The 13,207-nt window shown below is 39.9% G+C and overlaps 1 protein-coding gene across 1 annotated transcript in view; it reads left to right on the plus strand.

Annotated features, from left to right (window-relative positions):
• jph3b (junctophilin 3b) overlaps positions 1 to 13,207 on the plus strand; it is a 53,807-nt gene that overhangs the window by 22,250 nt on the left and 18,350 nt on the right. The window lies entirely within an intron of this gene.

The raw sequence follows: 13,207 nt of genomic DNA on the forward strand, positions 1-13,207 counted from the left end.
GCTTTAAAAATGTTGTTGTGATTTTTTTCTTATCTAAAGGCAAAGAAAACTATTATCTATACTAGGCTGCATTTTTATTAGCAGAGGATGCTAACCAAAAATCAGAGAATTTCGTCCCGCTCTTCTTCACAATGTTGCTTCAATTCATTGAAATTTGTTGTTGTTCGTTTATGCACAGCTCTCCTGAAATCCTGCCAGAGCCTTTAATAAGGTTGAGGTCTGGACTTTGACTGGGTCATTACAGCGACTTGATTCTTTTTTCCTTTTCAGTCATTGTGTTGTAGATTTGCTGCTGTGCTTGGATCGCTGTCCCGTTGCGTGATGCAGTTTTGGCCAACATAGATTAACAACAGATTAGAATACTTTGAAGACAGAGGAGTTGGTGGCTGCAAGACGAAGTCCAAATCATCAGCCCTCCACCACCGTGCTGACAGCTGGTGTGAGGAGTTTGTTCAGATAAGCTGTGTTTGGTTTTTGCCAAATGTCGTGCTGTGCATTATGGTCAGACGTCTCCACAGAAGTCTTGATGCAACTTTGCAAGCCTGAGCTGTGCTGCCGTGTTCTTTTCAGAGAGAAGAGGCTTTCTTCTGGGAGCTCTTCCAAACAAGCCGTATTTGTTCAGTCTTTTTCTAATTTTCTTGTCACAAACTTCAAAATTTCACATGTTAACTGGGCCTGTAGACTGTAAGATGTAGCTCTTGGGTTTTTCGTCGTTTATCTGAATGTTGCACCACCTGAAGCTGTTGTGATGACCATAACTGGAAAGATTTTGTAATTGTGTTAATACACACCTGAACTGAATGCTCGGGACCAGCAAACTGCCAAAATTTCTGCTTTTACACAGTTGCTCACACTTTCTGATGATCAGTTATTTAAATGAATCTGATTAGCAGCAACCTGGCTGCTACTTGCTCTCTCTTTAATCCTTTAGAAGTAGTAAACTCGCACCTCACAGGACGTGTAATGTTTAAAATGATTAATATGATACTATTGTAAAATAGTTCCCATAGTTTAAACAACTTGTTCATTATATTGCCTCAACGACTTTTATCCTCTTTATTAAGTCAGCTTACTAGGTACATCAATTTAAACATGTTCATAGCAAAACTGTGTTTCCAGGTTCTGGCATGTCTTTAATAAATGAACAAGTTTTACCTGGGGGTGAGTCAGAACCCCCAAGCAAGATGGCAGTGCCAGGGGTGCATCTCAAAAGCCCAGGCATCAACATGTTTATATCTACCGGGTGCTGTTATGTGTTAATCCATCTTAAAACAGCTGTTTTTCGTCTTTCACCTGTCCATCCTCTGCTTGAAAACAATTGCTGATGGCTTTGTTTTACCATGTAATTGAGATCAGTGACATATTAAAAATAAGATTCAGGTTAAGGTGAAATTAGGGTTACAGAATGATTGAAATTGGCGAGCCAAACAAGCCCATCTGGAGCTGTTAAGACTCTGATAAAGCTGTTCTGCTGAATGGAGATGAGGGCTGATTCTCATTAAAACGGAGTTCATTCAGCTAAAACAATGAGAGCAGTTGGTCTGATGATGTTAATGGGCTTGCCCTGACCTTCTTTACAGCTGCAAGAAACTTTTGGACAGCAATATAGAACAATTTTTGTTTTTTTCTTTGTTTTGTTTTGGGGTTGTTTTTTTTACAGCTAAGGACTCAAAACAGAAAGTAATTAGGTGTCCTGGGACCTGAAGCCACAGATACACATTGATACTCTTGTCAAGTGGGGACTCATCAGAAGTAGGCCCATGGCCTAGTTTGTGTCCAGACCTTGTTGTTTCAAGGATCCAGGGTATGGCTACAGTACCTCTGGTGGTGACAAAGCTGCTGCTTTTAAACTCTTTCTGTAGAGCTTAGACAGGAAGGAAATAACAGGTATCAAGGTAAAAAACTGGAATAAAGATTAAAAGCATTACGAGATGAAACGCTTTGAATTTTTTTAAAAAACATGAAGTATTTAATTCCTGATCAGGCAACTCAAACTAAAACTATCTCCATGTAGAACTCTTGCCACCTGTAGCATCTATGTTATGAAAAGTCCTGCTGTGATTTTGGAGTTTTAGCATTGACTTGGTACCAAAGTGTGACATCCCATGTAAAGAGAGAGAGGGGTTCTGCATCTGTGTATTTACACACATATATCTAAGTGACATAAATTTTGTCAGCTGGCTAAGTATGTGCTGTCTTTCATGAACTCCATGAAATCCACATGCAGAATTTGACACTGCACGGACAGCCTGCACAGCAGAGGCGCCGTTATTTGTGTAACAGATTTCACACCCTTCGTACTGTTTCTGATTTGTTCACACTGTTTTCTTTTTGATTTTTTTCATGCCATTGAGCCAAACACAGAAAAGCAAACTAGCTCTTGTTCTTGCGGCCAGAAGTTGCCTTCATGCTTTCTGGAGCACATGGTCAAAACGCTTGGACGTATTAGAGAGGAGCGGACCCAAAGATGGCACCTGCTCGCTTAAATAAACACATGAGTCCCTATACAAATGTGTCTGATCTTCTGGCCCCGCTCACATTAACCAGCCTAACATTGTGATGACTCAGTTTGTAGGTGTTTGTGTTTGTTTATTTATTATAAAATGGCATGCATTAAAGTGCTTTGGAGGACTACTGGTAAAACTTAAAGCATAGCTTAGATTTAAAGGCTTAGCCAGATTCTGCTCTATATCTGTGAGATAAGTATTTAATGTGTGCAAGTTGACTATTTTGAGTTAAGATATTTTTCCTAACACAAGAACACAGGAGCAGTGAATTGGCTAACAAAAATGTCTGAATCTTCCTGGATTTTAAAACTAGTAATCAGTTATAACATCCTCTGACTTCTGTTTCTAAACTTAAAGGTTTGAATGTGGGTCATAAAATAATTAATATATAATCCATACATTTTTTGGGGGCTGTGGATCATTGTCCTCTCTCAGTTTTGGTTGTCCTTCACCCAAATATGAAGATCTGAACTTTGGCTTTGTCTGTGACTTTGTGTTTACATGCTTTGTTGTCATGTTAGTATTGTATAGCTACAGATCATGCCTTTTCTTCTGTACAACAGATACCGAAAAGTGTGATTAGAAACAGTTGGCTGCAGAGTGACAACAGTGTCAGTCAGCGTGTGAAGCAGCTGTCTGAGCTGTTTTTTTCCTTCTGATTAGCAGTTGACCTTGGAGCAGATCAATAATGCAGTAATGTTTTGCACTCTGTTAATGATGTACAGCATATACGTTTAGGAGCAGATCGCCAATTTTCCGCAAGATGTCAAGTTGCTTTCTGAGATGGATGAGCTCGTTAAAATGGAAATATTGAAAACACCAGAGGGTGTCAAAGAAATGATGTGAGGTGGGACGAAGAGAAAAAGACATAATAAAGTGAGAGAAAAAACCCATTAAAAGTGAGGGCAGATTTCCGCATTATGCCAACAACACTGGCAGAGAGCCTGAAAGAGCAGAGAGGCTGAATTACTCTCTCACAGACTAACCTGCTCTTGCTTATGAGCTTACCTGTGTAGATCGTGAATGAAGCTGCTGAACATGTCTGTGTTTGTAGAGTGCATGCACGAGGAGCTGAATAAGTAAAGAGCCAATCCTATTAGTCCTGCTGACGGTCTTCCGCTGAGGGCAGTGTGACCACAGCGAGCTACAGCTGCTCAACTAATTCCTCTCACGCTGTTGAGAAGTCACGCACATAGAAGAAAGAAAAAACAAATTAAAGGTAGCAAACACATCAGCCGCTCGGTTTCTTATATTATGATGACAATATATTTGCATTCGTAGTGACTTGTAGGCTTTTTACAGCACAGGCCAAAACACCATACTGTAGGTTGGCTCACATAGTTTCCATGGTTTCATCTTTCTTGTGGGAACTACTTTATGAATTTAACTGTGCTTAAATGCTCAACTTGACAGAGACCATTTTTTTAAATTAAAAATAAAAAAGTGCATTAGTTTGCTGTAGTAGCTAGTTGAGTTATGGGTGAGTAACTTTTGCTTCCAGTTTACCTGTCGATGCTAAATTAGGCTTCAGATTGTGGACCTTTCTCTGGACACAGAGAGCACAGACTGATACATCTGGGTCACTCTGTAAAACACTGAAAGTGCTGACTTTTGGTTTTAAAGGCATAAAAATCCCTTCAGTTCACTAAATAGTCATATTAGTTATTGGCGTTCAAATAAACAAAGTTTATTCATCTAATATTCAGTGTTTATCTCAGTCACCGTATTTAAAATATATCTAGAATATATTTATTTAAAACTTTATTTTAAATTTCATAAAATATCTGCCACACAGAATGACGTCAGTGGTGCGACTTTTACTTTGAAATAATGAAGTTTTTCTCTCTTTCAGAGGTCATTATATTCCGATTTTAAGCCTAGTGTCTTCCTTCATTTTAATAAAATGCCGACTTATTTTACAATTTAACTTAAATTTCATTATTGGTATAATTCATTTCATACCCGCAGGGTTTCCTGGTTTATATCTGTTCTTTCCTCGTCACCATTTAATTCTGTGTTTTGCATCAGTTTCATTTTTACTCTTTCTGAACTCTTTTTAAAAAATATATATATTCTAGGCCGCATATTCTGTTCTTTGTTGCAGTCATACCTCAGTTTTTATATGTTTATCCAAAATACAACCTAAAATCTTATCCTGAGTCTCTAACATAACATGAAATGTAGCTGTGTGGTTGGAAACGGTGCTTTGCAGCTTGATCTTGCAGGTCTAAGACATAAAATATGGAATAAAGACTAATGCCGTAAAAGTTAAGCTAATGTATGCTGAGTTAAATTGTGCTTGAATATTTGGAGGGCAAGAGCTCATGCACAAGTGGGTAGGCCTGAATTATTTTTGAGGAGGGACGGAGTGTCCTTGTTTAAAGTAGGGTGCCACTCTATGCATGCTTAAAGCAGATAAACCCAGATCTTGACACAAACAATATTTAAATGAACTTTTTGCATGATAGCAGTCGGAGCAAAACTGAAACTAGGCATCCGTATCAATATAAATAGTTTTGCAAGGTGTGCTGGGATTTTGAGTTAAATGCAAACTATGATATTGCAGGCATTTGGGCATATCTTTACTTATAATTAGATTAATGGTAGTGGCCAGTCTGTAGCTTGTGTCATGGTTGTGTTTAAGAAACAAACTGGTAGAGTGTTTCCCTTCTGAGCTGCAACTGTCTTCTTAGACACATCTTCATGTAGCTTTAATCTGTGCTGTGTTGTGTTCATTGAAGCCCAAGTGTGACCACAAAACTAGCAATCTAGGTGGCGCCCATGGACACCTGCTTTTGTTTTTCCAACATTCTGCAGATTTTTGCTGTCTCTTGCTGTTGACTTTCATCTATTAAAACTGCTACGTAGGACACCTGTGTGTGAACTTAAACATGGATGTCTAACTGACAGCAATTTGTATAAAAGGAAAGCATTTATTCCACTGAGAACTCCAACTTAGGGACCTCATTGGACGTTTGTTTCGACTATCTGAAAAAACTCATGTAAGGTCTTCTGAATGGGTTTCATCAGATAGGGCATCTGGCATAAAAAAAATCAAAAATGCGGAGCTACCTGCTGTGGTGACTCCCAGCTGAAAGTAGCTTTACTACCGCATTAGCAAAAATAATGTTTGTAGACTGTGGGACGATTGGCGATCCCATTGCCTTTGAAATGGTTGCTTCAAAGGGACCAGGTCTGTGACCTCTTGCAGTCAATTGCCGCCTTCAAAATGACTTTGATGTATCAAGATAGCAATAACAAGGCAAGAAGAAGGAAAACGTCTGCTAACAGTTTGGGATTGAATGGCCTGAAGTTGGCAAAAAACTGTGATAAATTTGTGAAAATCATAAATCGGTTGCTTCTAGATTCACAGAAATGCTTATTAACTGCTTACAGTCAGAGTCCAGTCTGAGCTGTAACAATACAATACTATACAATACAATACAATTTTATTTATATAGCACATTTAAAACCAAAGGTATACCTAAGTGCTTCACAATAATGCAATAAGAACGGCTCCATGATGTAGTGATTTATGCACTGACATGGCTTTTAAAGGGTTTCTTGTTTAAGTTCAGCTGGAGATGATCTCAGGGTTGCATCACCGTGGCAACCCCTTAGAACCTCATAGATTTTATACGGGAATTCAAAGATTTCTCCACAAAATGGGACATAGTTTCATCAGGATGACAATGTAACTGCAAAATAGCACTGGCACATTATATTCAATTTAATTCATTTTAATTTATGTATCTGCCACCAAATCACAACAGGAGTAACCTCTACAGCTACAATAGCAGAGAGAAAACTCCAACAATCAAACCACCCCCTTTGAGCCAGCACTTGGCAACAGTGGGAAGGAAAACTCCCCTTTAATAGAAAGAAACCACTGGCAGAACCAAGCTCAGCGAGGGGCAGCTATGTGCTATGACCAGACAGGGATTGTGGCGGAAAGTATATATAAATCAATATAGGAGTATAATGAGAGTACAATCAGTTGAGTCAAGCAGTCATTCTGAGTCAAAGAACTGTTTGACTGCCTTGAGATTAAAAACAGTTGATGCAAATACTTGTAATTGGACTGCAAAAATAAATTCAATGCAATCACTGGGCAACAACCGATTTTTCCTAATCATAAGGAGGTTGTTGTTCTATTTTTACTCTAGCATGATTGAGTGTTTCCACTGTTACAAAGCCCACAGTCCACAATAGGAAGGGCAGTGTTGGCACAAACACACCTGAAATCCCAGACTGATCTGGAACCAGTTTTTTACCTTTAGGTTTTGCTTTCTGATTATTTTCATTCTTACTCACAGTTTGGTTATGTTTAGCCCAGAAAATTACACAGAGAGGTAAACATGTGTATGAAAGAACCATTTTCTAGTAAACATGTAGAAGCTTATACAAGTAATGCATTTTAAAATCACTTATTCACACGTAACTGGCACATAGGTGCATAACTGTGGGGTCAAAACCTGGGAGGGTTTGGGGGGTTCTTTGGTTTGCTGATTTGTTGTCAAAGCTGTGGGCAAGATGTGCCAGCTCAAGGGCATTAAGGGGCAACAATATGACAATAAACCCCTCTGAAAGCATGGATTTGTAAACATATCATCCTGAGTTGGGTCATTAAAAGATCATGATGTCAACTGATTGAGTTATTAGTGAATGCTCCAACCTAATTCAGGATGTGTTAAGCATTTAATGTTGTTTCCACAGAAGCATAAATATATATATATTTATGCTTATGTGGAAACAAGATGGTAAAGTCCAATTTATTAGTATAGTACGTTTATTTTGGCTTGTTTTTCATCATTTAACATCAGGGTTCTGAGACTGGAGCATGAAGTTGTCGGCATATTGCTGAGGTAACATGCAGATTTTACTAATTTGATGAGTAACAAAGTGGTGATGCTTTAAATATTTGCTCAGGGTAGACAGAGCAGGTTGCTGATTTAGGATAACGGCACAACTTTACTTGCCCAGAATAACCTAACTGTACGTACAGTTTTAGCCTGGCCTAGCTCTCCGCTCTCCTACACACACACACACACATAGAAATGTCTAACCCAGATTCGGGCAGCAATGTAGCACAGCACAGAACAGCCTCTCTGTATGTGTGTGTGTGTGCGTCCCAGAACAGAACAGCAGGGTATTTCCTTGTGGAACACCAGGAGAAACCCTGAGAGGTGAAACAGTCACAGGATAATTGCTGCAGTTCTCTTTGAGCAAAATGAAAGCACAATGTGTGAGGATGTGTGGCCCTTTTTCGTCGATTTCTTTCTGTGTGTATGTGCTTCTAAAATTGTCCATAGGCTGAGTTTGAATGTACATCCTACTTGTTCCTAAAGGCAGGGCAGCAAGCAGAGAGGTCAGGGGTCGGGTTTATCTCCTGAAGAGAATCCAACAGCTGGTAGAAATTCAGGGTCAGCTGTCCACGTGCCTGATGTTACAGTAAATCCCAGATTTGTTTATATGTGTGAGTGTGTGTGTGTGTGCTTGTGCGATACCAAGCTCATGTGCCCTGATTACTGCTGTCACATGTGCTGATGTAACTGATTTCTCATCAGGCTACCTGTGATTAGTCAGTACCAGATAAACACACCAGTGACTCACTGTGTCACAGCACTCCAGTCGCTGAAGTTCTGTGACCTCGTTTCATTGGTAAGCCTAAAGTTCAGCACAGAGGCACACACACACACATTGAGTTTCCATCACTTCACAGGGCGTTACACTGACTTACATTCATTTGCCGGTGATTTATTCTAACTTTAATCCAAAGCTGTATTTCATACTGTGTACTCCAGTATTTACACTTACTATTGTGAGCATGATTATATGAACAAGTACTGAGGCTTTGCAGTCACACGACAGCTAACCGCATGAGTTTAGCCTCTCTCTACCAATTTGGATGTGTGACAATATAGAGTCAAATAAATAAGGCCTAGACACTGCCTGTGACTACTCGGCAAGCACCAGTCACAAGGGAATAATGCGCATTTCCTGACCAGCTGGCAAGTCGTTGCTGAAGGCTGATAAGAGCTGCTTTGAAACAGTCACACAGGCCTAGAGACGAGTGACCCCCTGGAAACCACTGGTCTCTGTTTCTGGTTGGCGTGTTTTAAGGCTTTTAAAGCTGTTTTACTCCAGCTCAGCTAGTAGCTAGCAAGCATTTGCAGACAAGTTGACATCTTCTGTGCAATGTGTGGAAATCCCAATGCCGTAAAAGCATGCCTGGATAGAAAAAACCCACAGTGGAACACTAACAGTTATGGATTGGCCTCCATACGTGGAAGTTTGGGAACAGAAATATCCCAACTGAGACACAGCGGAAGTGTCCATGCTGAAATTGACAGATTTACCTTATGGGGGCTTGTTTTTGTTGGAGTCCCGGCACTGTTTAGACAGATTTATATCCCCACAACATGAGTAATACAGACACACACACATACACTATTAGCAGTGATGCAAACCGGAAAGCTTTGTGAGATATGAATCATCCTCATCATCATCAGCTGGTTCAGAGCGATGACAGAGATGATGGAGGAGCTTAGAGCGTGAGCCCCGGATTAGACTTTCTCTTCCTGTCTCGTTCCTAACCTCATCTCGTTGCACTTTGTTGTCTTCCTCCGTATCTCCTACATCGCTCTGTTTTCATTCTCCTCATGTCCCCTGTCCTATTATTTCGCCCGTCCTTTTGGCCTTGATATCCCTGCTCATTTAGTGTCCTCTGAATGTGTCACGTTTTAAGCATCAATGCGGCTTTCTCAAAGTGTGCCGTCAGTTAAGGAACATTTAGAAGGTGTCTCCGAGATGTAAGTTAGATGTGGGGGTGGGGATTGTATTAATATACAATATTTTATTAAGCCTTATTTCTTTCTTTTAGGGATCTATTTTAGCACTACTGTGCACAGCAGGTGCTCTACATAACCTCTGTGGTGCAGATACTGTATCTGTAGTAGCCATCATACGTTTTGAGAAACTTGCTTTTTTGTTCCCTAGCAACAGCCCCAAACCCAAAGATTTGCTGTCTGGCATTAAGTCAGGCCACCGGTTTGTTTCAGATCATAGACTGTATACAAATGATGAATGTAGACAGGTTTAGACAGGTCCACGTTTACAAAGTGAAGCCAATGCTGAAATGGCTTTAAAATTTGTTCTTTTTTAACACCAGCAGGGGGCGACTCCTCCGGATGCAGCAAGAAGTTTATTTATATAGAAGTGTATTAGGAAATATATCTACTTCTCATGCAATATGTGACCTCAGTAAAAACTTTCTTGATTAATTTATTGTCTCAAATGCTAATTTGAAGTCTTACAGTATGATGTTAAATAGGTGATATATTAGGATAAGCTTTCAGGCTGGCCTCTGTTGTGATTGTCACTAACTCGTGAGCACAGTTTTCCTTGCTTTCTCAGCAGAGTTATTGTCAGTTTTGTTGTTGCTGTGTTTTATTAACACATTGTTTGTTCATCCATTTTCTTCCACTTATCCAATTCAGGCCTACAGGGTGGAGTGCTGGAACCTATCGCCACTTTCAAAAGCTGAAAGGCGGAGTACACGCTGAACAGATCACCAGTCTATTGTAGGGTTAACACACAGAGACAGACAGCCATTCACACTCACATTTACACATACTACAAGTTTACGGCAAGCTGCCCCTAATTATTTTTCATTGTATTTATTTTTTTATGTGTTGTTTGCATGTTCTCCCTATTCTTGTGCAGACTGCTTCCACCTACAGTCCAAAGACATGCATGGATTGGGTTAACTGGCAATTCTGAATGGGCCATAGATATGAATGGGAGTGTGAATGATTGTCCGACTTGCTCATTTTGGCCATCCTTTTATTTTGATATCTCGAATTTTACTTTGAAATCTGGAACTGCGGTCAGCTACATTTCCCAACAGCACAACAAAACCTTTGGTATCCTATTTATTTTCATTTTCTTAACTGAGCTTTGAATATGATAAGACTGTGATAGTACTAAAATCCAGGCCTGCATAAAAATATAGCAGCAACAGTGCTAGCTTGTTTCTTCCTGTCCACTCCTGCCATGAATAGGATACCACTGGTTATCCTCCTTCCCACAATTAACCTGACAGTGATTTGGTAACGTCAAATATGTAACGTCTTTTAACTCAATCTTTCTTTCAGTCTCACACCAATCTTCTTCACTCTCCATCCTCACACTGTACCTGTCCTTTGTCCTCCCTCCCTCCTCCTCATCACCTCCCTCCAGGTCTGCTTCCTTTCCTCTCCTCTTCCTGCCCTCCATCTGTAGCTCTTTTTTTCCCCTTCTGCTCTTGGACAGGATGCTGTGTTGTATAATCGAGCCCTCTTTGAACAGGCAGCTCCTTTCTCTCCAGGCAGTTGATTCATCCAGAAACAGGTTGTTCCCTGGGAAGACGGGAGCAGGACAGGAAGTTGTGGAGGAAAGGATGACACAGAATTAGACAGAGAGACTTTTTTAAGAGTGGGTTTGTGCATTTGTGACATTTAAACCACATGAAGATTTTTTTTATGTATTAAAAAAGCGCTATCCTTGATTATGCTGTGTAAATTAAGGAAACAGTCTTCTCCCTTTCTTTATACCTCATCTTCCTTACAAGCAGGAGGCGTGCACTCACATGGTGGTGTTGTGTATGCTGTGAGCCTGACACAGTGGATGCTGGCAGAGAGTCCACAGAGGGGAAAAGAGAAACAGAGAGGCCGAGAAGAAAAAATCAATAGCCATCGACATGCAACACTGCATCAAGACTGTTACTGCCCAGAGAGGGAAAAGGGATGGATGGAGAGGCTTTTGTAGATGAGTGGAGAGCCCTTGGATAGACAGAGGAAGATAGGTGAATGGAAATAGAGAGATGATGGGGAGAGGAGGGTTGTAATTGAGAGAAAAGATCTATTTGATATTACCAGAGAGAAAGAAAAGAGGGTGGGACAAGAGGTACATGAAAAGGGGTTTGTTATAAAGAAGGCAGGAGCAATTAGAGAGAGGCAAAAAGAAAAATGAGAAATAACAGAAAGAGTGAGAGAGTGGTTTTAAAAAGGAGACTGAAAAAGAGGCTGTTAGTGAGATGAAGGGGATGTGAAAAGCCTGACAGCCTGAGAGGCAGTGAGATGAATTATTTTGTGATAGTAAACACATTTTCAAGCAGAAGATTACAGTGCCTGTAAACAGATGAATGCATGCTATCTCATCATATTGTGGCTCTGTAGTAATTGTCCCTCCGCAGCTTCTGTTTGAGGTATCATGTAATATGCTGATGCCTGCGCGTGTTTGTCACCTTCTGGCTCAGGTGTCTTTTATAAAAGAGATTCCATATAAACACACGATGAATGATGCCCATTCTGTTAATAAGAATGCCCCAGAATAAATGCTTTATATGGGCACAGCAGTGATGTGATTGATGTAGGTGTGTTATTCAAGCTTCCATAATGACAGGAAAAGTGTTATTATACAACCAAAGCATTATGACCTTTTCTCCAGTTGTTTTTTTTTTTGGCATTCATCAATTTTCTCCTACTTAGACATCATTTCTGCACAGAGTAAAAATGACAAAAATCACCTGCTTGGCTCTGAGACGCTCTATTATGCTCATTTACACCTCAGTTTATTAATTAATTTATTTAATTCTTGGACTCTACTAGAGGTGCTGTGCATGATTCACATCTCAAAAAATAATCCTTGATTGTCTTATACTGCAGCACTTCAGTTCATTCACTCTCTATAATTAATCGTTTTCTTCTGATTGGCAGCCCCTGCAAAGCAAAATGTTTTAATAGCAGGTGGGTGGAGCTTCTGTGATTATAGCTGATGCCAACAGTAGGAAAATAAACTGCCTGGAACTGAATATTTGGCTCAGAGAGATACTTGTACATACACTGACCTCACTTTCTAAACTTTATCCATGTTTAATATGAACATTTGTTGCCTTGGAAACCCAGAGAACCCCCTTTCTCTGGGGGAAAATACCCATACAGCCAAGGTATGCAGAAGAGCATTTTTTTAATGCACGATATGTCAAAGTAGCAGAAGCACTGTAACTACAGAGGACAAGGCCTTACTGAATGGTTTGTTGAATATGAAAAAGGTATCAGTCTTATGCTGTGACTTTCTTAGTTATCAGATTTCAAACCACTCAAATAGTTATAGCAGGTTTTGGACAAGCGTGTCAGACAGTGCTTTCTGCCATTTAAAGCACTAAATGAAGTTCTGTATTTTGGAAGAGTGGTATAAATCCCTCCATTAGATTTCCAGGAAGGTACAGAATCAGTAAAAATGTGCCGTGATGCTGTGATGCCCAATATGACTGCTGTTGGCTTTTTCTGCTAGTTTGAGAAACAGTCAGCCAAAAAGGTTGCTCACAGTGTCTTCCCTTTTTATATAATGAGCTAGATACTTAGCAATGTTTATATAAAAAAAATCTATTAAAGGGAGTCCCTGTTTGGAATAATTGTGACAATAAACAGATTTTAACCTTCCTTTTAACTATGCAAGTGTTCAAGCTACTACAGTACAACATCACCCCTTGGGCTACAAACACCGGGATCTAATTAATGGAGCAAAGTCGGTGTGTTCTGTAGGTGCTGTGTGAATAAGCCGGGGCTCAGCCACAAATACCCCTGTATCAGTGAAAAACTGAAACACTGTGGAGCATTGTTGGCACTTTTATTGTTCGAAAGGTCAGTTTCTAATGG

Source organism: Pelmatolapia mariae, linkage group LG7 (assembly GCF_036321145.2).
Source record: "Pelmatolapia mariae isolate MD_Pm_ZW linkage group LG7, Pm_UMD_F_2, whole genome shotgun sequence".
Lineage (NCBI taxonomy): Eukaryota > Metazoa > Chordata > Actinopteri > Cichliformes > Cichlidae > Pelmatolapia > Pelmatolapia mariae.